The sequence below is a fragment of the Pinus tabuliformis genome, chromosome 3_2 (assembly GCF_031772625.1).
Source record: "Pinus tabuliformis cultivar Carrire ecotype Pingquan chromosome 3_2, CPIR1, whole genome shotgun sequence".
NCBI classification, from domain to species: Eukaryota; Viridiplantae; Streptophyta; class Pinopsida; order Pinales; family Pinaceae; genus Pinus; species Pinus tabuliformis.
Window position 1 is genome coordinate 202,332,246 of NC_142302.1, and position 26,928 is coordinate 202,359,173.

The window sequence follows — 26,928 nt, forward strand, 5'->3', positions numbered from 1 at the left end:
TCAATCTTTATCTTGTCACTTAAAATGTCTAGATGGAATATGAGATGCTACAATTCATTTCGTCTAAACACTAAAAACAAGTTCTAAGACAAACATAAAGCACTTTCACTCACTAAAAGGAAACCAAATGAAAACCAAGTTCAAGAAAGCAAAACTAAGATTTTCACAAAGATTTTGTTCAAAAGCAACAACAAAACGAGTCTTTTCAAAAAATTCTCTCAACAACACTGAAACTTGTGATTGAAGAATAGGCAATCAAACACTTTTGCGAATCGACACCACTCAATGGATGAAAACTCAACAAAAATAAATTTGTTTAAAATCGCTCTTAACAATCAAAAGCAGCAATGAAAGCTTTGGCAATGGAAACCAAAAGATCAAAAAGACAAATTCCAAGAAAGTGTCAAACAACAACTTTCATGAAACAAAGAAGTGAATGGTCACAAAAAGCGATTTTTGTCAAGCAAACAAAAAGTCACCAAAAGCAAGGTTAACACAAAGATTGAAATCAATCTTCCTAACCTGATGAATCAGAGCAGCCAAGGTTCCTAGCAAGAAATCTTGCGTGATTTAGTAAAAAACGATGACGCTTGCAATCAACAAAAAACAAGACCAATACTCCTTATAATCAGAGAGAATTTGGAACAAGATGCTTGCTATAAAAACAAAGACTGATACTGGAAAGTGACTGTTTCAGACTAACTCAAACTACCAAACAAACCTTCAGAGACACAAAGATTTACAAATCTTGAAAATTGAAAGATATACGCGACTGTACTTATGTACAGAATGCGTGTATACGCTACTGTAACTAAGGAAACCTGCATATACGTGGGTTCACTTAAAGAAACGTGGTAAATACGCTTCTGTAACTAAGAAAAACAACGTATATGAAAAGCTTCAAGAAAAATAAAAATAAAAACTGAAGAAACTGGCAAAGCTTAAAGTTCAAGAACAGACCAGACAATAACAGCAAGGAACAAGGCAACTGAGCCCTAATTGGCTTGAAAAATACCCAAACTAGGAACAACAAGAGTGTTGTCCCCAGCGGAGTCGCCAATTCTGTTGGAGGGAATTGCTCCCCTAGGGCTTTTTGGGTTGAAACCCTAGCAGACTGAAAGTTGTCTATTCAAAGAAACATGCATTCATACAGCCATTATGCTATTATAAGCAAATTCTTTGATAAGTGTACGTACCTTTGGTCCTACATTTGAGAAGGCCCTTAGGGTCCAAACCCTTCTTGGAGTTCCCTTCTTCTCTTTTGTCCTGCAAAACAACCAATTCAAAGAACACAGCAGTATATGGACAAAAAATTATAAGGGAACCATCTTCATGTTATAAAGAAAGGTAGTTAGTTATAAAATCCAAACAATCACTTACATATGAATTCTAAACATGAATATCATTAACATAAAGAAGATTCATTTCAGGAACCAAGACATGTGTTTCTTTTATTATAGACAAATAAAGTACATAAAAAAGGAATATTTTCACCTGAGTCACCTTCAGCAGGCTCCAAGAAAAGCTTCCTTCTGGATCCGTTCCAGCCTCAAGCCTCTAACAAACTCCTTCCATGACTCTCTCCATGATGTCATAAATGGTGGATGAACATCAACACACAAGGAAACAAAGGTTTCCAGTACAAAATGGGGGAAGTGCAGAAGGCACAAGGGACTTCAGACCTGGTCAAGGGAAAAATCTCAGCATAATAACCTTTCTCTCTCTTCTCTCCTCCCTTTGGCCTTCCCTTTGAGGTCTTTTTATACCTCTCCCAAAGTAGTTTTTTAGTTGGGAGTTGGTTGGGAACAGTTGGGCCACGGGCACTAACAGGTGATCAGCAGGTAAAACCCGTGATCTCCGCCCGAAAATGAGGAATTTTATATTTTTTTAAGTGTTTTAATACATACACGCGGGTTGGGTATACATAGACCCGCGTATACACGCGTTTAACTCAGGGCAATGTCGCGTATAAGGGATAAAACTCTATTTTTTAAATTTTAGGACCAGGTCTGGAAGGAGGGGTTGCCCTAGGCCATGAGTACAACATCACAAACCATAGGAGTGATATTTGGAGCTATAACATTCGTGGATCCAATCTGAAAATTGATGAAACATGGTCCCTGGAAGAGAAGAGAAGGTTGTAGCCTTCTGTAGGTCAGCACCTACGTACTAGTATCTCAGCTAGTACAAGAGATAAGGGGGTTGTAGCTCTCTTCCAGGAGAAGATGGAGAACAAGAGAGGGTTGTAGCTCTCTGCAGGTTGCAGCCTACATACTGGTATAAGTTTGCACCAGTACAGAATCATTGTAAAAAGAAGTTTCTAATTAAAAGAAGATAGAGATGAATTGCAGCAGGTGGTTTTCACCCACATTTGGTTTCCACCTTATATCTTTTGTTCTTGTGTGTGATTGTCTTCTACTCTATTTTTACTGTTCCTGGTTATATGACTCTGATGCATAGATTAATGATCAACATCTGTAGAATACATTAAATTATAATTCTACATTGTATATGCTGGTTCCCTTATCTGAAGTTGCGTATATACGCGGTTTTCTCTAACTGAAGTAGCGTATATGATCTGGGTTTGAAATAAAAAATATTTGACTTAATAATACTGATTCACCCCCCCTCTCAGTATTATTTCCAACAATTGGTATCAGAGCAGGTCCTTCAGAAGAAGCTTGATCGCTTGAAGGAAGATCTATCATCATGAGCAACTACGAGAGAGAAGCCTCGATCAGACCACCAATTTTTTATGGGACCAACTTCGTCTATTGGAAGGTAAGAATTATAGCCTATCTTCAATCTCTTGGTATACAAGTCTAGGATATCATAGATACAGAGTACACGTTTCCATCAGCAACTCCTACAGATCTGGCTGGGAAGAAGCAGTATGAAATAAATGCAAAGGCTGTCAATACTCTATTAGGGAGTCTATCTCAAACAGAATTTGTCAAGGTTATGCACCTCAAAACTGCAAAAGAAATATGGGACAATATCGTTCTGAGCTATGAAGGAGATGAACAGGTAAAACGAGCAAAACTTCAAACCCTCAGAATTCAGTATGAAAATCTCAGAATGCACAATGAAGAAAGTGTGGCTAACTATTTCCTTCGTATAGATGAGATTGTTAATTGTATGAAAAACTTGGGTGAAGAAATAAAAGAGGTTGTTTTGGTTGAAAAGGTGCTAAGATCTTTGTCTTCTAAGTTTGAACCAAAAGTTTCTGCCATAGAAGAAAAGCAGAACCTACAGAGCCTTACCATGTCGCAGCTGCACGGAATTATAACTGCTTACGAAATGAGAAAAGGAGGACCATCAGACAGGAGAGAAGTTTCATTCAAGGCTTTAGGCAAAGGAGATTATTATGAGTCAGGAAATATGTCAGAAGAAGAGGAAGAATCAAATTTTGTTAAGAACCTCCAACGGGGAACTGGAAGATTCAGAGGTAAGCTGCCTTTCAAATGCTTTGCTTGTGGAAGAGTCGGTCATTATGCTGCAAAATGTCCTCATAAAGATAAGCTAGACAAAGGTAAGGAACCTGTCAGATGGAACAAAAAGCAAAATAAGAAGAGCTATTACACACATGAAGACAGTGATGGATTGTCAAATAGTGATGAAGATGAATGAGGTAATGATGATAGACTTTTTTTGGCTTTTGAAGATGAGGATTTCTTGGATGCTATAAATGAAGAAGGTCTTTATGAAGAAATTTCTAGACTTAAAGTTTGTTTAGAGGAAAAGAATATGACTATAGATACTCTAAAATTCCAACTTGCCGAAAAAGATAAATACAATGAAAAGTTAGAATGTGAAATTGTGGGACTTAGAAAAGAAATTGAGAAAACAAAAGCCCTTAATCTCAGATTTGCTAAAGGATCTGAAAATTTAGATGAGATTATCAAAGTGCAGTGTTCTCCACTAATGAAGACAGGTATGGGATATAATGAAGAAGCGTCTCAAGCACAAGAGCCATCCATCTCCAAAATTTATCTTGATGCAGCAAGGAGGAGTGAACAAATTGACAATCGACAACAAAGGCACAATGGAGATCACCAGGTAAATCAGGGACAATTTACCTCAAGAATGAACAGTGACTACCAGGTAAATTGGGGGCAATCTACTTTAAGGATAAACAGAAGCTACAACCAGCCACAGGTAAAACATTCTCAATTTGCCTCAAGAATGGATTTCAATAGAAACTACAATCATTCGGTTGGTATATTTGATAATCGCAGGAGTTTCTTCAATGGCCAGTGTTTCTCTTGTCATAACTTTGGTCACAAAGTGGCTCAATGTGTCGCCTATAAGACAATCATGACTAGAGAAGCTCAAAAACAAAGAAGTATGACTGGGATCATGAAAAGGACTTACAATAACTTTTCTGCTCTTGAAAATGAAATAGAATGTTCTATTTGTAACAACTTCGGTCATGAAGATTCTGAATGCAGGAGCAGGTTTTGGCAGACAACTTAGAAGGAACAAATCTCAAGTACCAAAACATGGAGAATGAAAGAACCACAACCAGAAAGATGTGGGATAGCCTTATATGCAGAAGGACAGGAAAATCAATGGTATATCGACAGTGGATGTTCGAAACATATGACAGGTGATAAAGAAAAACTTCAATCATATGGTGCCTTAGAAAAGGCAAAGAAGGTCTCATTTGGGAATGACACCCCTACGTTCATAAAAGGTAAAGGTTCTATTCAACTGAAAGAAAAGGTCAAAGCTGGAAATGTTATGTATGTTGATGGCTTAAAGCATAATCTATTGAGTGTCAGTCAGATGTGCGATCAAGTAACTGAGGTAATATTTCGATCAAATGGATGTAGTGTTCATGATCTTGATACAGGAAAAACAGTGATCAAAGGCATAAGAACTCCAAATAAATTATACATATTCAAAGAAGGACAACATCAATGCTATCTAAGCAAGAATGATGAACACTGGCTATGGCACAGAAGATTGGGGCATCTTAGCTTCTCTCAGATAAGGAAAGCATGCAAATATCAGGCGGTTCATGATCTTCCTCACATCAGAATTCCAGACAATACAATATGCAAATCATGTCAGTTTAGTAAGCAAACTAGAACTAATTTCCTGGAGAAGGAAGGATCAGCTAGCAGGCCACTTGAACTTGTCCATACTCATATATGTGGTCCAACTAGGAAGAAGTCACCTCGAGGTGAAGAGTACTTCATATTGTTTATTGACGACTTTTCAAGGATGTGTTGGTTAGGACTCATGAAGTATAAAGATGAAGCTTTCGAAAAGTTCAAATCATTCAAAGCTTTAGTTGAAAATGAATCAGATAGATGAATCAAATGTCTCAGATCTGATCGAGGAGGAGAATATACCTTAGATGAATTTTTCGATGTTTGTGAAGAACATGGCATCAGAAGGGAATCTTCTACTGCAAGGACACCTCAACAAAATGGAGTAGTGGAAAGAATGAATAGAATGGTTCAATAAATGGCTCGTGCTATGCTCGATGAATATGGAACTCCCGTAACCTTCTAGGGTGAAGCCGAATTTGCTGCAGTAACTATTCTTAACAAGACAAATGTCCAGGTAAATGGCACTCAGACTCCTCATGAACTTTGCTATGGTAAGACTCCCACGATGAAATACTTCAAAATTTTTGGAAGAAAATGCTACATTAAAAGGACTGATGAAAATCTTGACAAGATTGAACATAGAGCAGATGAAGGCATTTTCCTTGGTTACTCTCCCCATAGCAAAGCATATAAGTGTTACAGTAAAAGACTTGGAAAAATTATTGAAAGTATTGATGTTGTGATTGATGAAGAAGGAAATATCTCTAGGCAGGAAAGATCTGAAGTTTTCGAAGATGATGAGGACTATCCCTCAATGTCAAATTAGATTCATGATGAAGAAACCCATGAGGCACCAGAAGAACAAATAAGAATAGAAGAAAAGACTCCATCCAGATACGTTCAGAAGAATCATCTAGAATCTCAAATTTTGGGGCAGAAAGAGGCAGGTGTACAAACAAGGAGAACCATTTCAGAAGCTTCAAGCTATCTAGCATTGCTCTCCTCCACTGAACCACAAAATGTGAGAGAAGCATGCAAAGATGAATGCTGGGTCAAGGCGATGAATGAAGAACTTGAGCAAATTGAAAGGAATAACACTTTGGAGTTGGTTCCTAGACCAAAACATAAGAATGTCATAGGGACAAAGTGGATTTTCGAAAACAAGCTGAATGAGAATGGAGATGTGTTTAGAAACAAGGAAAGACTTGTTTGTAAAGGATATGCGCAACAAGAAGGCATAGACTTTGAAGAAACCTTTGCACCAGTGGCTAGACTTGAGGCTATAAGAATGCTCCTTGCTCTCTGTAGCTTTCAAAAGTTCAGAGTATTTCAGATGGACATAAAATCTGCCTTTTTGAATGGAGACTTGAATGAAGAAGTGTACATTGAATAACCACATGGATTCATCCTTGGAAATGATCCAAATCTTGTATGCAGACTCAAAAAGGCTCTCTATGCTCTTAAACAAGCTCCAAGGGCTTGGTATTTTCGGTTGCATGAGTACCTTCATCAACAAGGTTTTGCAAAAGGATCAACAGACAACAATATATATATAAAGGTTGACAATGAAAAGTTGCTAATACTTGTTTTGTATGTTGATGATATCATCTTTGGCAGCAATCAAGAAGACATGAGACAAAATTTTGCCTTGGTAATGCAAAAGGAGTTTGAAATGTCCATGCTTGGTGAGCTCACATATTTTCTTGGTTTACAAGTCCAACGAAACAAAGATGGAATTTTTCTATCACAAACCAAGTATCTCAAGCAGATCTTGAAGAAATATGGGATGGAGGATTCGAAACCAGTATGTACTCCTATGGTTACAGGATGCAGTCTCAGCACAAATAATGAATCAGCAGTTGTACATCAACCAACCTATAGATCCATGGTTGGTAGTCTACTCTATCTAACAGGTAACCGACCAGGCATTATGCATGCAGTAGGGATAGTTGGAAGGTTTCAAGAAAATCCAAAGGAAACTCATCTTCAGGTAGTCAAGAGAATTTTCAAATACCTTCAAGGGACTCAAAACTATGGTTTATGGTATCCTAGAGATACAGATATCACACTTCATGCATATACAGATGCAGATTGGGCAGGTAGCGTGGATGACAGGAAAAGCACTAGTGGTGGTGCATTCTTCATGGGTCCTAGATTAGTATCATGGTCCAGCAAGAAAAAAGTTCCATTGCATTATCTACAGCTAAAGCAGAATATGTAGCTACTGCATCTTGCTGCACACAACTCCTTTGGATGATGCAAACATTGCAAGATCTTCAAATCACTTGTACTCCACCTATTTCCATTTTTTGTGATAATACAAGTGCAATAAGCATTTCAAAGAATCTTGTCATGCATTCAAAGACCAAGCACATACATATCAAATACCATTTTCTTCGGGAACAAGTGCTTGAACAAAAGGTCAAGTTGGAGTACGTTCCCTCTAAGGAACAAGTTGCTGATATTCTCACCAAACCACTGCCTAGGGAGACATTTGAATACCTCAAACAGAAACTGGGGGTAGTTGATGCATCATCTTGCTGTTGAACCCTGTCTATTTCAGAGAAATGTGATTGTACGTGAATTGCATGAGGAGGATCCGCATACATATGCCGATTTATGCAGAGACAATCGCGTATATGGTGGTTTGAAGGAAATCAGTGGGGACAGACTCTGGTTGAAGAGAGTCTAATATGGGTCTGACGAGAGACCATCTAGCACAGGTTCAGGGGGAGCAGATAATCTTATAATAATGCATTGTTGGCATTACATTAGAAGCTCTTGGTTCGAGTACACCAGTTGTTTTGGGTTCAGGTGGATCAGATGTAGAAGGAGAACATAAGGAGAACCTGGTTGCTGATCTGAATAGTGCTTCTGATATTAGTTTTGGTGTCCTTCATAGTCTTGCTCTAAATTTTTCATCTCTATGTCATGTATATCTTTTATTGTCAAGGTCATGTAATGGCCTATTTTGGTTTCCCCACTATGCCTGGGATGAATGATGTAATGTACTTGGTTGTCATATGTAAACTTCTGATGTATCCCCACTTGTTTGGGTGGATGATCCCCACTTGGTTGGGTGATGGATGTTTGTATAGAGTCTCTTGGTGATAGGAAGGACTTTTATTATGTATACGTCATGGTTCTTATTGAAGAACATCTTTTTGCAGATCTTGCCTACAGTCAAGGGGAGCATGGTCAACACAGCAGAGCAGATATTTTAGCATGTATTCACGGGGAGCATAACCCTTTGCCCTTGATGACAAAAGGGGATAATGACTTTGAGGATCTTTGGGTTGCCATCAAGTCCAAAGGGAGAGATTGTTGGCATTATGACACAGGTTTGGCACTATGGCATAGGTGTTGTCCTTGATGGAAACTCTCTCTCTAATAACAGATCTTAGTTCAGGCTCTTAGAATGAAGAAAATATATATATATATATATATATATATATATATATATATATATATATATATATATATATATATATATATATATATATATATATATATGCAGGTTCATCATGATCAAGCAGCGTATACACGCGGGTTAGACGTTCCAAAGACGCGTATGCGTATACACGCTCTTTCACGCAAGGAAAAGCACGTACATGTGGGAGAACTTATGTTTGGTCCGTGGGATTTAGTCCTTGGTATTTGAACCTATGGTTTTGGACCATGGTATCTCGTCCAAAGTGTTGATCCCAAGTATTGAGTCCATGGTATTGATTTGTTATGGTGTTGGACCGTGGTATTGTGAAAGGCCTAAGACTATAAAAGAGGAAGGAGATCATTAGGCAAGGATCATCTGATGTATTGAATATCTGAAGAGGTGCAAGTGATTGGTTTGTGTGGCTGGATCTGAATCAAGGAGGACCCTGAACATTACAAGATAGATAAGTTCTATTGATGGGTCAAGATCTCAAGGCTTGAATAGTAATATCTTTTTGTGATTTGATCTGTTATAATTAGTGCATAATTAGATCTATAAATTCGATAATCTAAGTATAACTAAAGTCTGTTTAAGTTTAAAGGGTGAATTGTCTTTTATAGATCTATACATAGGTTTGACTCTGCAAAGGTGCATATACACACAGGTTCAGCAAGAGAAGAAAGCGTATACGCTGGTTGACCTTGATTCAGCTGCGTATGTACGCAGGTTTATACATAGTGAAGTAGCGTACGTCTCTTGAAATATGTTATAGCTACTTCTGTGGATTATTGTAGTGTTCTGGGTTCAGCGTTGATGTCTGGTTACTAGTATTGTTTTCTGGTTGCAACATTCTAAGAAGTTATTGGTTGATTCAGTAGTTGTTTGTGGAAAGGAGATTGGTTTATGTACATATACTTGATTTTTGTTTGATATTCATGGATCCAATCTAAAAATTGATGAAATGTGGTACCTGGAAGAGAAGAGAAGGTTGTAGCCTTCTATAAGTCAGCACCTACGTACTAGTATCTCAGTTAGTACAAGTGCTAAGGGGGTTGTAGCTCCCTTCTAGGAGAAGCTGGAGAACGAGAGAGGGTTGTAGCTCCCTGCAGGTTGCAGCTTGCATACTGGTATAATTCTGCACCAATACAAAATCATTGTAAAAAGAAGTTTCTAATTAAAAGAAGATAGAGACGAATTTCAGCAGGTGGTTTTCACCCACATTGGGTTTCCACTTTATATCTTGTGTGTGATTGTCTTCTACTTTGTTTTTGTTGTTCTTGGTTACTGTTTATATGACTCTGATGCACAGATTAATGATCAACATCCGTAGAATACATTAAATTATAAGTCTGCATGGTATACGCTGGTTCCCTTATCTGAAGTTGCGTATATACGCAGTTTTCTCTAACTGAAGTAGCGTATATGATCTGGTTGTGAAATAAAAAATATTTGACTTAATAATACTGATTCACCGCCCCCCTCTCAGTATTATTTCCAACATTGAGCTTGTAGCTGTGTGGGTCTAGGAGGTTGGTTGGATGGTTTTTGTTGCTGAGGTAAAGCACATAAAGTTTGTTGATGATTCTGTTGTTGATAAGCTACTTGTTGTTGAGGGTATTGTTGTCGATATGGCTGAGAGTATTTTGACTGATAGTGTTGGGGTTATAGCTGAGCAAATAGTTGTTGATATTGTTGAGGTTGTTGTTCAGTAAATTGTTGAGGAAAAGAATATCCTTTCCATCCTTGTAGTGGGTATGTTTGTTGTTGTTGATTAAACCAATTTTGCCAAGGCATAGGAACATTCCAAGAATTTTGAACAGGCATGTTATAATTTTCTGGATTTGGATTTTGATACATACATGCAGGTCTTGGCTGCCATGGCCTTCTAGCTCCCATGAAATACATGTTCTCCATTTCTGCATGGCTTCTAGATTGTAATTCTGCAAAATTTTCATCTTGTGCAATCCTTAGTGTCATGATTTTCTGTACGAAACCCAAAAATCTGCACATTATCTAAAGGACATTATTTGAAAGCATGTTTTCGTCTGCATTTGGGATAGAATATAGATAATTATTTCTCTTGTCCATCTTGTATTTTCTTTGTTTTCAAAGTGTCTATTTGGTTCACCAAAGTACTTAGAAGGCCTATTTTGAAATCTTCAAATATATTTCCTAGTTCAGCTCTAGAAATATTTCTTGTAGCATATTTTGTGATTTTTGATGTCATGGCTCTTTTTCCATTTCTTGCCCTACTTCCAGAGTACTTTTGACACAAGTCAGCAATCTCCTCAAAAGGTTAATTAGAAATGTCCCCTTTACCCATGAGATTGAGGTCATCTAGATACTCATCCCAGATGCCTTTAAGAAATATTGTTCAAATAAGATTAACAGACATGGTTCTATGTTTTCATTTTTGTAGATTATATGAGAGTCTTTCCAAATATTCCTCTAAGGTCTCGTCTTCTTGTTGATTCATTCTAAAGATGTAATCTTTAGAATCATTTGATTGACAGTAAGGTTGATACTTTTTCAAAAATATCTTTCTCATGTCATCCCAATTAGTGACTGAATGTTCACCTAATCGCATGAACCACCTAAGTGCTACTGCTTTTCAGGTAGCAGGAAAAAGTAGAAGTCTATGTGCATCATTGGTATATCCATAGGTTCGGCATACTATGTTATATTCGAACAAAAACGAGTCCGAGTCTTCAGATGCCATACCATAAAAGTTTGGTAATACAGATGGCCATATATTCTTCATTTTAATTTCCTCATCCATATACTCTCCTCTAGCTTGAATTGGAAATTTAAATGTGGATTCCTCTATTTCTGGTGGATTTGGATTTCCTCCAAATAGATTATCATTTCCTTGTTTTTCTTCATTCTCCCTTTTCCTTCTCCTTTCTTCCATTTGTCTCTCATACTCTCTTATTTTTTCAGGAGTAGATCCTTTGGATCCTCCATCATTAGCCATTGTAATTTGTGATTTGTCTAAGGTTTCTATCTCTTCTTCTTGTTTTAGTTCTTAAGGGAAAATTTGTTCAAAGATAGGTTGTTGGATTTTTGTATTACTTTCTTTTAATTTCCCTATTGTAGAAGTCTAAGGTATGTATCTTTTCTTTGCCTCATGAGCTAGTAGGATTTGTCTTTCAATGAGAGTAAGTCTTTGGCCTAATCTTTGTTTTTCCTCAAGTTTTTCCACAGTAACTTTTCTATTTCATGTTGTGTACTCAATCTTTTCTAAAATTTCTGCTCCTAATGGTGGATTAATTGTTGGTTGGGGGGCTTTTGTGAATCTTCCTTTCTCATCCCTAAACCTAGACATAAATAAACATGACTGAAATTTAAATTTAAATCTATGTTTTTGTTGTTTTGTTGATTTTAAGTTTTTTTATTTTTTATTTTTTTTTAATCTTTCTAGTTGCACCTCCCCGACAATGGCGCCAAAATGTTTGGTCTCTGCTTTCTAAGGTATGTTAAGCTCTTAATTCCTTTATCAACCCAAGAAAGTACACTTAGAGGTGCCCATCTAAAGTATATAGATCTAGAAGGATTTATGTTTCTAATGACAACCTAATGAAATGAAATTAACAGTGCTCTCTTACAAGAGGTCCTTCATTGTGTTTTCAATCACTCAAGCATCAATCTAGATAAAACAAATCTTATGAAATTCTGGTTGCCTAAGTAACAAAAACAGAGTATTAATGACTCGTTAAAATCCTATCATTCCCTTACAAGAATATTGCTCAATAGAACTTTTCCAAAACATAACAATCCAAAGTAATTTCAATTACTAACTAAATCAAATAGTGAATAAGATGAATAATGTTGCAAACCAATAATAGTTGAATATTTTTACAAGAATCACTTATCAAACTAAAAATTGAATTTAACAATTACAATCTGAATCACTTGGAAATCAAACCAGAACTATCTTCGAAGTCAAAGCCAAGAAGCAAATATGGAAATTGTATGACAACAAGCATATGTATCAATTTTCAAGATCAGAATTGGTTGAATCCTTTTACAAGGTTCTTTTCACAACAAATGAAAGTCCTTTTCAATTGATAACTTTAATAACATAACCTTTCCTACAACACATGAAACAACTTCTAACTTTCAAATCCAAATATGCAACTAGTAAGGAAACTTGAAAACAGAGTGTACCAGCGTAGTGATGAGGGCCCTTCAACGCGTCACAAGCACACTGAAAAATGATTCAGGAGTGTATGCCTATTGGATCTGGAAGCATAAACTTGATAATGAAGTTTGTATTAAATCTGGACATAAAAAATACACAAAATGTACTTTCATATGTTCACTATCTAGTTGAAAACATAGTCTTCTTCCATAGGTTATTTATCATGAATCCTATAACAAAATAAGTCATTCCTCCTCCATAGTATCCTAACAGAATTCTATTAATTACATCCAATAAGGTCAAAATTGAATCATTTCCTTCATTTATGCAAAAGTTCTCAAAATAGAAATTATTTTCTTCACAAAATATGGAAATTATGTTGAAGTGGTTGGGTTTGACCAACGTTGAAAAAACACTTATTTCCTTCAAAACCAAAAGTGGATAGGTGATCCACCATCCATGTACATTTTACTTCATGCCCACAATCTTCAAATTCACTCACCTGCTATGCAACATGTCAAACAATAGAGCATTTACAGGAAGTCACAACTTCTTGTAATTTTCTGAAAAGTGTCATTTTTAACATAATAATTTCAAAAATTAATTTCAAGCTAAAAATAATGATAATGACATCATATCATTTAGTTTCTAAGGATTATAGCTGGAATATGAAGGTTAAATGATCAAAAATGATAATCAAAAGAGGATTTTAAGTGGAATGGGTAGTCATAATTTGATACCAACACCTATTCGCGCCTTGTCCTTACCAATCTTCCTAACTATGCACAACTCCAAAGGATTATTTTCCTTATTGGTGTTATAGTTCCAAATCTCACTTTTGATGTTTGTGATGCTGCACTCATGGCCTAGGGCAACCCCTCCTTCCAGACTTTGTCCAAATACTTAAAAAATAGTGTTTTACTCCCTATACGTGACATTGCCCTGAGCTAAACGCATGTGTACACAGGTCTATGTATACCCAACCCGCGTATATGTATTAAAACACTTAAAAAAATTAAATCTCCTTAATTTCAGGCAGAGATCACAAGTTTTACCTGTTGATTACCTATTAGTGCCCGTGGGCCAAATGTTCCCAACTAATTCCCAACTAAAAAACTACTTTGGGAGAAGTATAAAAAGGCTTCAATTGGAAGGCCTAAGGGAGGAGAGAATAGAGAGAAAAATCACTCTGTTGAGATTATCCCTGATTAGGTCTGAAGATTCTTGTGCTTCCAGAACTTCCCCCATTACAGGAAACCGTTATTTCCTTGAGTTATGATGTCTCTCCAATGGTTGAGATATCCTTCAGTGAGCCATGGAAGGAGTTTGTTGAAGGCTTGAGATTGGACGAATCAAGAGGACGGTTCCACTTGGAGCCTGCGAAAGGAAGACTCGAGTGAAATCATTCCTTACTGTATTTTAGTTATCTATAATAAAAGAAACACTTTTCTTGTTCCTGATATTAATATTCTTCATGGTTATGAGATCGATGTTATGATTTACATATGAATGGTTGTTTCAATTGTATAACTAACTACCTTTTAATATGCTATGAAGTTGATTTTCTTATCATGCTTGGTCCATGTACTGCTATGATTCCTTGAATTGATTTCCTTACAGGTTGAAGGATGGAAAGGAACTCCGAGAGGGTTTGGACCGTGGCTGGATCTACCCAAATGAAGGACCCCCAAGTGCACCTCTCTTCGTGGAGTTTGTTTATATTAATATCATGGCTATATGGAATGCTTGTTTTTTTTTATAGATAACCCCCACTCTACTAGGGTATTGACCCAAGACCCTAGGGGACCTTTGTCCCTAAACAGAATTGGCAACTCCGTTGGGGACAACAGTTTTGTTGTTCCTAGTTTGGGTTTATTCAAGCCAATCAGGGCTCAGCTGTTTATCTACTTGCTGTGATTGAGTAGTCTGTTCCTGTAGGAACTTAAACTGTAAGTTTGATCAATTTCTTTAGAATTTTTTTTGTTTTTTCTTGTGATCTTTTATATATGCATCTTGGTCAAGTTACAATCGCGTATGTATGCAAGTTTCACCATATGAACCCGCGTATACACAAGTTTCTGTGGACTGAATAGCATATGCATGCAACTGTGTATTGACACAGTCCCGTATACCCTAAAATGTTCAAGATTTTTCAAATATTTTTGTTTCTGGAGATCTATCTACTGGTCTGAGTCTTTCCTGAATGGTTACTTTTCTGTGTCAATCTTTATTTTTACAGCAAGTTCTTGATTTCAAACTCTCTCCAGTTGTGGAAAGTGTTGGTCTTGTTTTGTTTTGTTGCAAGTGTCATCATTTTTGTTTAAGCACACAAGATTTATTTCTAGGAATCTTGGTTGTTCTGGTCTTCCAGGGTAGAAATATTGGTCTCAATCTTTGTGGAAAACCTTCTTTTTGTGATCTTTTTGTTTGCGTGTCAAAACTGCATCTCTGTGGCCATTTACTTTTCTTGCTTTTCGAAAGTTGTTATGTGACGATTTTGAGAATTGTATTTCTTGATCTTGCGATCATTGTCACCAAGCTCTTTTGCTGCCTTTTTATTGTTAAGAGCATCTTGAAACACACATTTTATTGAGTTTTCACCAGTTTTGTGTTGTTAACTTGCAAAGTGTTTTGTTGCCTATTCTTCGATCATAAAGTTTCAGTATTATTTAGAGCACTTTTGAAAGGTTGTTTTTTGTTTTTTCTTTTGAATAAAACTTCTTGAAAACTTGGTTTTTGCTTTCTTTGGCCTTGTTTTGATTTACTTTCCTTTTTGCGAATGAAAGTGAATTTTTGTTTGTCTTGAATTTTTCTTTTAGTGTTTGGACGAAAATGAGCATTAGCAACTTATATTCTATCTAAACATCTTAAGTGGCTAATTAGAGTTGATAAACAAGTTACTTTCATTTCTTTGATTTAGAGTAGTCTTAAGTTTTGCATCAGCATGTACTCATTGCATTAGGATAAATTTGTGCATCTTTTAGGACATCCATAGTTTTGTTAATTTTTGTGAGTGTGAAGCTTGAGTAAAAGAAAAGAAAAGAAAAATTTATTGCTTTCTTAGAAGCTCCTCAGAACCTAGTAGAAATTTCTTTCATCGAAGAATAAAATGAGTGCATTTGCATATAGTTTGGTTTTTATTAATTTCATCTGTGTAAAAAACACCACAAGTTTCATTTCCGCTTATCCCTTGACTTAAGAATAGCCCATTCAAAAGCAAGCACTAATTAAAATACACTAGAACTTTTTTATAATTGTCGATTTAGACACACCAACAAGTTTTAGGATATTTCAGGGCCTTGGATTAGGTGTGTGGAGAGAAAACTCTCCAAGGCCATTTAAACTGTCAAACATAGGAGTCTAAATAGTGAGTGCAAATCCAATAGCGTTAGGAAGACTAGGAAAGCTTTGGATCTAGGAGTTAAGCATGAGGGTTTTTGAAGATAAGGAAAAGAGATACCCCCTCTCCTACTTTTCGGATCTTACCTCAATACTTTTCCGCCTGGCTTCTGACACAAGTTGGTAACCTTAGTTTCTTCTCCTAGGGATCTACATAGGTGGCTGCGGAGGGGAAACCCATGGCACCTGAGGTCGACATTGTATCACTCTCAACGGTACTACTAGAGGGCACCCTTGCGAAGCTTGGGGGCCTGCACCGACGCAGGCTATTGTTAGGAGGTCAACATAACTTCCTTTGTTACCTTCGCTGGTAGGACTGGGCCATCATTATCCCAAACTATCTTTGGAAGGTCCCTTAATTTACTTTCTTGTATTTTTGTGTTCGGTCCTCATCACTGGGAGCGGAAATACTTGAAAGTGTTTGACTGGCTGACATCTTTTAGGGACATTTTAGTGTGTGCTATGTGCTCTTAAATGGCTTAGCTTTCATTTTTTTCTTGAGTCTTTAATTAGATCTTAATAAAAAATTCAAAGTGGCTGACCGATCGCCTAGACGGTCTCGAAGACTTCATGGTCTTTCACCACCATGTTTAGAGCCTTCTCCTAGAAGGTGCAGAGGTAATACTGCCAGTGGGTTTCATCTCGTGGTAGCTAATGCATCGGGGATTGATCCTCCCCTCGGGGGCATTAGTGTTCAGGATAGGCCTGGTACTTCCGCAAAACTAGAGAGGAACACTCCAGTTCTTTCTCGAGTTCTCTTTCAATCAGAAGATAACATAGAGGTAGAAGAACTCCCAGAGTCATTAGCGGCTCTGAATTCTCCTCTACCTTCTAACCATCCAGACATATTACAATACGTTGGGACTCTGACGCATAGACTGTCAAGTCCAGGTCACATTACGAACTTACCTTCGATGACAACCACTAGAAGCATGGCTTCTACCACAAGTGCTACAACCATGCAGACTCCAACATCAGTACAAGGGGGAGGAACTATTTCCATCCCATCTGCATCTTTATTTGGGTCTTTTGCTAGCACATCCTTAGTTGGGTCTACCTTCATTCCTTCTACGAGTGGAAATTCCCAATCCAATGCATTTAGTTCTGGATTCTTCCCATTTGGCACCCATTCATGGGGTATTCTGTCAGTTCCGTTTAGTGCCTCCACATCCATGATGGGTGGTTCGGCTTCATTTCAGGGTTTTCCTTTTGGAGGTGGTCATATACCACATTCCAACTCGATGATAGGATCTATGCCTTTTTCTTCTACAAGACAAGGCAACAATCCCTTTCAAGGTTGGACTAACCCTGCGGTTAGTGGCATAGGAACTGGGAATCCATTTTTCGGCCAACAAGGGAATAGGCCATACTCCACAGTTAGTTCATTTTGAAGTATTCCTCCCTTAGCTTCTGCTTGGAATCCTTATCAGGGGTTATCAACTCCTTATAATCCTTTAGGAGGGAGCTTCGCTAGTTATGGAGGTTTTTTAACTAGAGTTGGTCAAACTCCGAATTTTGTTGGATCACAAGGTTCACCTTTTGGTTCAGCTGGTTCTGCTGGTTACTTCGGGAAGCCTAGTGCCTTTCAAAATCTAGGCCAATCTTTTCTTAACTTTGGGAACCTTGCCTAGTCTGCGTGGAATCCCCAGGGTCCACCTAGGCTTCCTTTTCTGGCAACTTTGAATTTTTCACATCTCATGAAATTAATGAACGATCCAATCAAATACAATCTAACCTGGCCTCCGGTCCCAACCAAACTCCCTTCAGAAATTCCAAAGTTCGAGGGGAAGGACGGTGAAGACCCGGGCGACCATGTAACCACATTCCATTTGTGGTGCTCATCAAACTCCTTTATCGATGACTTGATTAGGTTGAGACTTTTTCAACACACCTTAACTGGTAATACGGCCAAGTGGTATATAGAGTTGCCAGGGGGAAGCTTTACATCTTTCGTCGACTTGGCTAATATTTTCCTAAATCATTTCTAGTTGTCCATCCGTTATAATGTCGGAACTAAACTTCTGGCCAATTTTCGTCAGGATACGACAACTCACATTTCTGATCATATTCAGGAATGGAGATGGAGAAAGAGGCTCATTAAAGCCAAAATTCCTCCAAAATACCATCTCGAATGTTTTCTAAAATCCCTACAACTTGAAATCTCTAAGGATGTCTCTCTGTCCGGAGTCTATTCTGAGGAGCAAGCTATTTTTAGAGCCCAGCAGTTAGAATTGATTTATTCTTAGTCTGGGATTCTACAAAAAAACATTCGTGATGCTCCTGGGACTAAGGTTGATATAGCCAAGTCGAAGCCAGGTCCCCATGCGAATGGTATCATTGGATCTGTAGACACAAATGCAGTGAACCTGTTGAGCCATTTGCAACAATTGTCTTTACAAACTGCTCCTAACAATCAGGTCACATTGTCTAACCCTTCGTCTTCTCAACCCTCTTCTGTTAATGCCGTCCAATCTTCCAACCCCAAAGGAAATCAAAATTCCAATGCGAAAAAGAAAGGACGAGGTAAGAAAAAGAGTCAGGATGGGAAGACTGATGCAAATAAACTTGGCAATAATGCTGGTGGTGGTGGAAATGAGTCTAAAAAAAAGTCAAGTTTCCATGCAAGCTATGCAGTGGAGACCATTTAACTCATCTCTGCCCAAAGATTCAAGACGCTCAGCGCTTGTTAGGGCAGCAAGGGACTTCTAACTCTCAAGTTGTGTTAACCAACCCTTTTTCCCAAGAGCAGCAAATGCTTGTTGGCGCGAGTTCAAATCCTGGTACCTCTTCAGGGGGCAACCAGGAAGGGGAAAATCATCAAATGTTTTCATGATGGGTTCTAGTGTTCATGTGGCCACTCGGTCGCGTGATTATGGTGAAGTTGAAACTTCCAAGGGTAAGTAAGTCCCGAAACTACCAACCCATTTCATGTTGAGTGACCCCTGTCGAGACTATACCTCGGACACCGTAAGGTTCCGCTAAATGCGCGACTATCAACCCTAATGTTAGGGCAGCCCAGAATTACTCTATTGTTGAGGATCTCGCTTAGATTCCATGTGCTATGTCCGCTTTATAGGTGCTCCAGTCCTGTCCTACTCAAAGAAGTGCCTTGTTGTTAGCAATGGAGGCAATGGATCCAAACAATTCCTTAGCTCTCACTTTTGATATGCATAATATCAAAAAGATACTTCCTCATCATATGGCTTTCCAGATGAAAGTCTACTTACTAGAAAACTAATATTTTTCTGACGTTTTAGATGAGGGAGCTTCCACATGTGTCATGTCTATGTCATGTTGGAAGGCCATTGGATCGCCTTTGGTTGTTCCTTCACCTACCCTCTTGACAGTGTTTTGATGGTCTCTCATAGGCCATACGGGATTATCCTGGCCTTTCCTATATGTGTTCGAGGAAAGGTCATTAATATCGAAGTAGAAGTCATCGACGCTAACCTAGATTACAATCTCCTCTTAGGAAGGAACTGGATATATGAAATGGATGTTGTTGTTTTGACTCTGTTTTGTGTCATTTGCTTTCCTCATGAGGGAAAAATTGTTAAGGTTGATCAATTGGATTATTCTCTAGTCGATCCTAGAGTAATTTCGGACTTTATTGTTCCCTTGGTGGATAACCCTCGTCCATCTACAAAGAATCTAGGAGTCGAGATGTACTCTTCATTGATGGATACATTTGATTTTCCCTCTCCAATCGCTAGAATTAATGTCGCTTCATCGTCCAAGGAGTCTTCACGGGAAGGGTTCTTCCGAACTCATTATTTTTCAGACCCTTGGACCTTTCCTTCACCTATGACCACATTAGCTAAAGGACAAGTTGATGGAATGGCATTTCCTATGTCTGCAGTAGAGCTTAGGTATCAGTCTATCATCAACTCTGCAGACAACCGTTCTACTACCTTCTCTGAAGAGGAGCTAGATGGTGATTTGGCTTATACTCGGACCCTTGATTCCACTTCTGCATTGGATTGCTTGGATATTGTTTTTCCATCCGACGAAGCAATATTTGAAGCAATGACGGTTGTAGATCAACCTTTGGAAGATTTACATGATCGCTTATATGTCCATCATCCTTTGCATGAAGTCAAGTCTAGGTCCTCCAATTTTCCTACTAGCGATGTTTGTACAATTCCTTTGGCTCCAAGAAAATTTTTTGCCGAAGGTAATATACTGATTGGTTCAATGACTGTAGCTATAAACATCCCTAGGAGAAAGTTGGCAGAGCCCCCTGATTGGCTCTACCTCAAGAAGTACTTTGCTTAGGCTTTAGCCAAGCAATGACTTATTTGTACATTTTGTATTTCTAAACATATCTCATCAGGAGTTTTTGATATCGACACTTTTCGGTCTGTTGTGGCAGGCGTTGATGGATGACTCAGTCTATTTTGGATTCGCCGATGGTGCTAGTCTACACACTCGGAATCTTGCTTCCGCAGCTTGGGTAATCTACTATCCAACTGGTTAGTTGATGGTGTCAAGGGGAGTATGCATTAATCCCGCTTTAAATAATATGGCTGAGTATGCTGCCGTCATTAACTTATTATCCAAAGCAATTGCTTATGAAATCAATTTGTTGGTAGTTTATCTTGATTCACAATTGATAGTGTCACAATTGAATAACATTTATCGAGTAAGGGATCCATGTTTATATCGCCAGTATTTAAGGGTGAGGTTGTTGCAAAGATCATTTACTTACATTAATTATTTGCACATTCCAAGATCTCATAATTGGTTAGCTAATTCTATCACTAATCAAGATTTAGACTGGCACATCATTCATTCATCACAATAAAATCAAGCATCAAAAAGTCGAAACTATATATATATATCATAAAATATCCCTAGTGTACATAAGTGTGTCCAAAATTATATACAAAAATTGGGACTCAAATGCCCATAATCATGTCCAGTACATCTAATGCCCCAGCTCAGGATGAGCTACTAAGTATGCGACTACTGCTTTGGCCACACACCTAAGAGTGTGAACCCAGTCTCGTGGCATGCCAACCACATGACCTTGCATGTCTATAGGGAGATCCTCTACAGCCTCCATCGGTACTCGGTGAGTTAGTCTCACCAAGTGTCACTGAACTTTGTGTAGAAGTCACTTTGTGTTTGCAGCCACCTCTTCAGCACCTCGGCCATGACGTCCATGCCGTGGGAACCCATCTGGTCGTACTGGCCCAATATCTGGAACATGATCATCATATTAGTCTTTTGAATCCTATCAAAAATATTTTTCAAAATTCATTATTATATTTGACAAATCATAAATAAATCATAAAAATCATAAAATTAAAAACCTTTGTTAACTATATCACCCCATGCTGCAATTGGTGGTAAAGCTAGATTAGGGTCTCCTCAAAAGTCCATCCCAACATAGGGGTAGTCGTCTATGGTGATGATCTACTGCTCCCACCAGGGGAATAAGTCATCATCGAAAGTAGTCCGTGGAACGTCCCCACCTCCTAGTCATTTCATCAAGTCAGCCCACCTGCCCATGCGTGGATCTCGTGGGGTGTTGATCGAAACTGATACTCTAAAACGGAGTGTTGGGACTCTCTCAAAGAAGAAAGAGCACAAAATGGTTCCATACCCAAAGTTTTTGGTTTGCACCTTCTTGATAAAAGTAAGCTGGCTCTTTAGGTTGGCAAGAACAGAAGTACACCAATCAAAAATTGTGGTGAGACAGTCTAACACCAAGCTCATGGCTAACCATGAAGCCTAGTGTAACAACATTGATCTGTTCACTCTGGCGATAGTGAACAGGATGATCCTCAATGATAAACTCTCCACATACTTGATTGGAATTTGACTTCCAATCTTTTCTGGATGACCCAGGCAATATATATGCACGTAGTCCTCGATAGAGAGATTTCCTTGTGATCTGCCCGTGGAATGTACGACCTCTCCCCTCCAGGAGAGGCCAGTGATGAAATAAATATCCTCAACCTCTATCTTGAGTCGCATTTCATCAATCATAAATGAGTCATCCTCGATGCTCCAGTAGTGAATGAGCATTTCGAGCAGGCGAGTGTTTGCTTTTATGTTTGGCATTTTAAAGAACTTTAGCAAAATGCATCCTCTTAAGTCATCCAAGCAATTAGGATCATTCATAACCTCATCATCCACTAAGGCATGCTCTCTTTCTCTCCAAGTGACTGGCATCCTGAAGAAAAAACAAATTTGGACTGTTAGATTTTTGTTTTTAAGTTTTCACATTGTATATGCGGGTCTGTTTCATACACAGTCGCATCTAGGGCCTACATATATGTGGGTTGCATATAGCCAACCTGCGTATATGCCACAACAAATTTTTTGACAATAATTCAATAGTGAAACTTGAATTAAAAATTCTAAAACCAATCACAATTGAATGCAAGATAAGTTTAAGGGTTACCTGGGGATTTTGGGAAGATTTGAATGGTCGAATTTTGTGTATGGTAATGTTTGCTCCTTTTGCTCCACTCCTTTGCTCTCAAATCAAATGGTGATAATGGTGAGTCGAAAAAATATTTTATAAGCTTTGAAAATGTAAAATTTTTCAAAACTTGATTTGTTTTGTCTCATATAATTTTTAACTTGGAAGCTTGGAATGTCGAGAATGGTTTGATTTTCAGGACATTTTGGACGCTTTTTCGATAGTTTCGAGACGATTCCATGACTGTTGGACTGTCATGGTAGGTATCGTTTTCTCACTGGCATATAGGTTAGGGAAGCCATTTTTCCCATTGCATTATGCATACTAGCCTCCATTTGTCGATACACTTGCCATAAGGTCGATCCCATCGTGTTATGGTTCGTAAACCACCTTCACTTGCCGATTTTTAAATCATGACACGATGGTAGAGCCATCCTTTTCATGGGCATCGTAGTTAGCACCTCACTGACATTTTTTGCCCATGCTGCTTTGATTTGAGTAGGCTTGGGAGTCCTTTGTAGTCCCACCATGACTTATGCGACGAAGACTCATTTCTTTTGGCTTCTTCACTTTGTTCTAGCCTTATACCCTAGAGGCTCCTTTGTGTTGAGTTGTACTACTGCATTGCATTTTGACCATTTGCACCTTTTGGCCTTGAGCTAGCTTCACTTGGATTTGTGTTTAAGCCAACTTTTGACAATGACGATTGCAAAATCAAACTTGCATTCCATTGACTTCTGCAACTTAACACACCTTGACCCATGGAAGGAACACACCTTTGAGTGTCTTTAACCAGTTTTCACCTCCTTGCATTGAGCATAGGATTGTTCCAATCCCAGGAACTAGATAATCTGTTTCACTGACACTTGTTTTTTCCACTGTACTATAGCATTCTTTTATTCTTTTTCTAGATTAAAGAAAAAGACAAAAAAAATTATATATTCCAAAAAGAGTGGGAATGGGACAATATTTCCACTTATTGTTGGCAACTAAATTCAGTCATGTCGCCCTTGAACAAAGCACTCAAAACAAAGTCTCCTCCATTTGGGCGGGATTTAGTTTGACTTAGGTACACCTTAACCTTGCTATTGAGTCAGTTCTCACCCGATTGGTTATCTCTTCCAATCATATGGAGGGTTCGTTCGTGCCTCCTGCATGACAAACTTATACAGAGTCATCATATGCTGCCATATAGTCACATTTGGTCATGCTTTTGTTCAAGGGAAGTTAGCCTGAGTGGGCCTCTCTACGGTGTCCCTTGACTCATTTTTCAGTCGGCCATCCCTGGTTATCAGTATTTTGTCTATCATCACATCAGTTATATTGGTCCTTTACTCGTGCCGGTTTGAGAAGGTCTCCATTGACTTCTTGCTGGTGGGTCTTGTCCTTGTCGACGATGACATCTTGCTCTGAGGATAGGCCTAGATCCACACCCTAGCCCTATTTTCATTATTGATACGTCACCTTGTGCTCAGCATCGATCAATCTCATGGGTCTTTGATTGAGTGGTTTCCCTTGTGTTCGACATCAGTTTACATGATCACACATTGGGATTCGTGCAGTACCTTCATTTCCATTTGACCCTATTGGTGGATACCTCATCTCTGTGTCAGCTTTCATCATTGGTTGGTTTAGAGGGTTTCTGTCATGCGCTAGCCACATCTTGTGTACGCCAGAAATGTGCTTCAGTTGGGTTACTACATCTTTTTCGTCTGATTCCTTCCACATTATTGGCCTACGGGTTACACTCGCGCTAGATTGATGAATGATGCCTTAATGCCTTCCTTCTAGCAGATCTTTCCTTATCGACTACAACTCATTGCTCTGGGGCAAAGATCTAGAGTCCATTTGGCAGTACCTTGGGGTTTGTAGTCATTAGTGGCAGATCCTTTGCTTTCGATAGTGGGAAACCATCATTGTCTCCTAATTGATAGATTCTTACAGGTGTTCAACTCCAGCTCATTTATTCACACTTGTTAGATTGTAATAGGTACCTTGACACTCAAAATCATTATCAGTGAGTGGTCTCGCATTTGTGAACAGTATACATCAATGACTGGTAATCAAACGATTTGTCACATGGTCGACTTCAGATCATTTACTCCCATGGTGTAGAAATGTACCACGGTGGTCGGTGAAGACCTCAAGTTGCATTAGCATTCATTGGTTCACTTGACAGTTGCTCCTGTTGCCGCTAGTTGATACGAAGCCACCTTATATGTTGCAGTCATTCATAGCGACATTCTATATGCTGGCACCTGATTTTGTAGTGTAGTACCATCTTACGTCATCATGTTCATTTGGTACTTTTGGGATCGGTCTTGGATATCAGTGATCTGCTTCATCCTTCAACATCATTCACATTCTTATATGTGATATTCAGACATGTACTTGTTCGATCATGATCAGATGATCCATTATGTATTTTCCAGTATTTTATACTTGGATACTTAGTGGATCCGCTTGTACTTGATATGCAGACATGCTTTACTTTCTCTGAGCATGTGTATGCCCACCTCAGACAGTGTTTCTTTCTGATCTCCTTTTGTGGCTTAGCAAGCTGAACTCTGGTGAAGTCCTTCTCAGTTTTTGATAAGTTTCCTTTCCATGCACTTACTTAATACATTTCAGCCATCTTGTACCCCTTCTAACCTCATATATTAGGGGGCATCTGTTATAGCTCCAAATCTCACTTTTTATGTTTGTGATGCTGCACTGATGGCCTAGGGCAACCCCTCCTTCCAGACCTGGTCCAATTACTTAAAAAATAGTGTTTTACTCCCTATACACGACATTGCCCTAAGCTAAACATGTGTGTACGCAAGTCTGTGTATACCCTAAAAAAATTAAATCTCCTTAACTTCGGGCGGAGATCACAAGTTTTACCTATTGATTACCTATTAGTGCCTATCGCCCAACTGTTCCCAACTAATTCCCAACTAAAAAGCTACTTTGGGAGAAGTATAAAAAGGCTTCAATGGGAAGGCCTAAGGGAGGAGACAATAGAGAGAAAAATCACTTTGCTAAGATTATCCCTAATCAGGTCTGAAGATCCTTGTGCTTCCAACACTTCCCCCATTACAGGAAACCGTTGTTTCCTTGAGTTATGATGTCTCTCCATTGGTTGAGATATCCTTGAGTGAGCCATGGAAGGAGTTTGTTGAAGGCTTGAGATTGAACGAATCCAGAGGACGGTTCCGCTTGGAGCCTGTGAAAGGAAGACTCATGTGAAATCATTTCTTACTATATTTTAGTTATCTATAATAAAAGAAACACTTGTCTTGTTCCTGATATTAATCTTCTTCATGCTTATGAGATCAATGTTATGATTTACATATGAATGGTTGTTTCAATTGTATAACTAAATACCTTTTAATATGTTATGAAGTTGATTTTCTTATGATGCTTGGTTCATGTATTCTTATGCTTCCTTGAATTGATTGCCTTGTAGGTTGAAGGATCGAAAGGAACTCCAAGAGGGTTTGGACCGTGGCTGGATCTACCTAAACGAAGGACCCCAAGGTGCACCTCTCTTCGTGGAGTTTGTTTATATTAGTATCATGGCTGTATGGAATGCTTTTTTTTTATATAGATAACCCTCGCTCTGCTAGGGTATTGACCCAAGACCCTAGGGGACCTTTTTCCCTAAACAATTTGCACACTTGTCTATTAAGTCCTACAATCCTTCCACAACCTTCCTATCCTGCAGTAGCTTTATGCAGGTCTCCAAAAATGTAGTAATTAAGGAAGGATCGACTTCTTGAGTCACATTGATTTCCTTTGTCTCCATGAATGTTTCCTTTATGTGATCAAGGTCAAAGGTGGCTTCTTTCTCTGGAGCTTTGTGAACCCATCCATCATCTTCAGGTTGCTTTCCCTTATCTACACCAGTCGTTACATCGCTTCGCAATACAATATTAATGCTCTGATCTTACTTGCGGGGCTTAGCCCTCATCATCTGTAAATTTTGCATAGGCTATTGAGGTTGCTTTTTCTTCTCTTACATTTTAGGTATGAGCACCAGACATTGTTTGATGGTATGATCGAATTGTCTACAATATTGACATGAAGGGTGTGTTGGATTTGGGAAACCTCACACGAACTGCCCCGGCTATCCGCGGTTGTAGCAGATAATTTGTTCGTGACCTCTACCAGGTCCTCGTCCTCGTCCTCAGCCCTGAAAGCCTCTATGTGCTCCACCTGTAGCTTAATCTGGAGGCTGAGTTTTTTCTTACATACGGTAAGTAGGGGTTCTTTCCATCATCAACTCATAGCTTCTGCAATGGCACTCATCATGGCCCATGAATTTATAGAAATAACAAAGCAGTTTTTGGGGTGTTTGAACGAACTTTTGAAGTAAATCATAGTTATCCTTCGCATGTTATCCAGTAACCTGACAAATGGCACACCATACTGCATTCCCCATGCTTGGCCCTGCTGGGGCTTCTATCTTCAGGGGAAT